General features: G+C 40.8%; 1 protein-coding gene across 1 annotated transcript in view; it reads right to left on the bottom strand.

The window, feature by feature from the left end:
- LOC118422057 (leucine-rich repeat-containing protein 4C-like) overlaps positions 1-2,335 on the bottom strand; it is a 42,506-nt gene extending 40,171 nt beyond the window's left edge. Inside the window, exon 1 of the mRNA XM_035829563.1 lies at positions 2,072-2,335. The gene's annotated coding sequence lies outside the window, so the exon portion shown is untranslated. The remainder of the gene's footprint in view (positions 1-2,071) is intronic.
- Positions 2,336-3,468: the final 1,133 nt, after the last annotated feature.

The following is a 3,468-nucleotide window of genomic DNA, read 5'->3' as shown; positions in this document are numbered from 1 at the left end:
TTTCAAAACTATACCCAGTTGCTTGAGTAACTAATTTTGGCGTATGTTATTACCTGGATGTCTAACCTACATCGACGCAAAAGATGTAAGGCTGCATCTTTTTTGCGGGTTGTGCTTGCTATGATTGTTCTGAGACTTCTTATGCCACCAATGGGAGATCAAAGGGTCGATGGCACCTCAATTATTGAAAAAGTTCAACGGGTATTTCCTTCTCAGGTCAATGAGGCAGAGTGCCGTCAAATCACCACAGGGTACGATAATTCTTAGTGTGCCATTTGCACTCAACGAACCCTTCCGCTGTTTAATTTCTCTTCCTTCGTGTCATGTATATGCTTACCTAAGGGGTCATTGATGGTAGAATTCGGCACAAAAGGATGAATAATTAGCTATTACTAGGGAGAGAGAGAGGCAGGGAGAGACAAAGGGAGAGATAGAGGGAGAGAGACAGAGAGGCAGCTAGAGAGACAGAGGGAGAGAGAGACCGTTGTTTGTGTACTATTTCCCCTTGCATTGAAAGCCGTACGATTACGAAAATTCCCTAAAAAATTATTATCCCTGTTCAACTATTAGGAAGTTTTACTATTTTCCAGCTTGTTTTTATCTATTCTGTTTGGGCCCAGTGTCATCACCCCCCTGCGGAAATGACTAAACTTGATTCGACACTTAAGTGATGATGAATAGGCAGACTGTGCCTTAAACTTTAGATGATAAATAGAACGCCCAGCTACCATCAGTTAACCTTAACTTTGCAGTCGCTTCTTTATGTACAGGTTTGGACGAATTAAACAAAACTCTGTTGTATGTTTACCGTATCCTGGACATTATCCAAAAAAGCAGTATTACCTAGTAATGACGAAACTATTCTTCTTGAAGTTCTTCTTAACAAGTCAGACTGATGTTGATGATAGAGTTGTCTGCAGCTCCTTCGAAGAGCTCATTTTGTGCCGATTCTAACAAGCAGTGAATAATGTGCACTGGAGAAGGTAATGCGATTTCAGACTTCATCGTCGAGACAATTCCCTTATGCAGATAACTTCAGACTGCAAACCCTTCCTTTGGGAATAGCCTTCACTTAACCATAACGACGTAAATCATGTGAGCGAATCAGGGAATGACAGTGAGTAAACCAGGGCGAAACATTTAGGAAATTTGCTGCAAGCATACGGTCGTCAGAGTGCGTCTTGATAACTATAGTTGCAAAATATGGCAAATCCTTTGATAATCTTAAAAGCATAATGTACATTCACATTACCCAAATATATAGATACTAATAAATCATAAACAGTCATCATCTGCTCTAATTCATTTAAAGAATTCCTAGACTCTATCATACTGACACCTTCGCAGTTGTGCCCAGAGCCGACGATGCTCCGCCGTGGGACAGACATGATGAATATGACCTGTGGTATGAGCTGCTCGGGAGGCAGTCACTTCATCACAGGTTCCTGCCATTCCAGCCCTACACTCATCAGGCAGGTCAAAACAAAGGGTCCCCACTGCACATAAAACGTAAGAGAAAGCACGTTCTTTGCACCTGGTACGCTTTTCCATACCAATATGATATCAATATCTGACCCGAATTTTCATCAGCCAGTCCGGCATGTTGCATCAAAGGTTGTAAAGTTCATATTCAGAATCACGGGCTACAGGGCAGATATAGAAAATCATCTGTGAGGATACCCGTAGTGAATTCACACTGCTGATCAATGCGGCAGATTGTAATTTGACAATAATGGTCTGCATGCTATATCAGAATTCCAGCAAATCCGGAGGATATTATCGTTTAGTCATCTTCCGGTGTCGAGTGGTCTAACTGTTGAAATGGTTCCCCAGGATAAAATGTGTGTTGAAAATCAAATCAGGTGAAAGAAAAAAAAGCTTTCCGATGATAAGCATGAGCATTGCGTACAAAAATCAAGACATAGTTTAATTACAACTCAATGTAACCTGATGAAAATATTACCGAAATCATTATTCAACATATGAAAGCCAATCATGTCGTACGACTATTTTCCATGTTCATAAGATTTGACAGCATTGAACATTATTCTTACAAAGCAAAACTGTTTACCTGATGTCACTTTTATCGTCCGTCACAGACCAGGATTCAGTAGTCCCACAACTGCGGTGGTGTTGAATCGCAGCTGTCCACTGGTACAGCTAGATTTACTGTCTCGTGATATCTACACCCTTACTACAAACAGGTTTTGTCATTCTTCACTACCAGATACATGGATATGATAAAGTCTTCACCTTCATGCCGGGAGTGCCGCGGCGACGCTTCTCAGCCCCAGTCCTTACGGCGAATGGGAATCAGACGATTCTGTTCACCGGTCCTTTTTATGATGCCGTCACGTCATTGGACGTCCCAGACTGCGTCAGCTTTTAATAATCAATGCGTTTCGCTTATCTTCGTGGCCTACTGTAAAGGACTCGCGATGGAGTTACACCAATGTGCAGCAAAAACTAGTATTGCCATTTACTTGTAGCGCATCTTTTGAGTTTGGACGCTTCCTTAGCTTCGACAAAAACCCAGTTTACTTAGATATTACTTTCATGATATATAATACATTGCAAGGACAATGGCAGGTAACCCTTTTTGTATTTTTGATGCGTAGCAAGATTCAATGAATCTGGCAATTGGTTGACGAATTCGAAAGGTGTGATTATGAAGACAAAAGAAGACATTCACAACAATTGAGAGTTTATGGCAGTGGACGTGTGAATATGAAAAGATAAGACTGTACAATATTCACGTTCTCATCGGCACTATCGATTTCTAGTTTGCCAGATGGTGGTTGTACGCTGAGTACAAACCTGTACAGTCCTAATATGACCTTCTGTGGAGGAACCTACCAAAGGGGGATCATGGCGTCTGGGGGGAACTTGGTGAATTGGTTTTGATAGAGAAATGACAGAGGGAGCATTAGGTCCATTTCGATATGGCGCGATAGTGAACCGTAAATAAATAGATAAAAGCTCAGAAGAAAAAAACCCTGAGGAATTGACTCGCACATAACCGTAGTCTGCCTTTGATATTCATATTGGGAAATGCGGTTGGAGGTTTTATGATATGTTTTGATGGTGATGTCTGATGTTCAGACCGGTGTATAACGTGTTGGTTAGATCAAGATGATAAAGAAGCAAACCATGCCACATATCAAGTGATGATTTTAGATACGGAAATTCGATTGAAGACATGGCAACAAAACTGCCTCAGGTTTTGGGCGTAAATAGATCTGTTTTTACGCAAAAGTGTATGCATCTCTAGTACATTTCATTACAGCTATTCCATTTCTATATATTTTAGTGTGTATATATGGTAATAATTGCTGTTAATTCGCCGATTAGCTATACGAGCACACTTAGTATTCAACAGCTTAACAAAAGCTCCTTATCCCAAGAGACTCATCGCACTTGATTTAATTATCCAATTCTGACATGAGTAACGCCATGAGACGAGAAAAC

This window comes from Branchiostoma floridae, chromosome 8, assembly GCF_000003815.2.
Source record: "Branchiostoma floridae strain S238N-H82 chromosome 8, Bfl_VNyyK, whole genome shotgun sequence".
Taxonomy (NCBI): Eukaryota; Metazoa; Chordata; class Leptocardii; order Amphioxiformes; family Branchiostomatidae; genus Branchiostoma; species Branchiostoma floridae.
The sequence above is the reverse complement of the archived record's forward strand: the minus strand, read 5'-3'. Positions and strand labels throughout refer to the sequence as shown.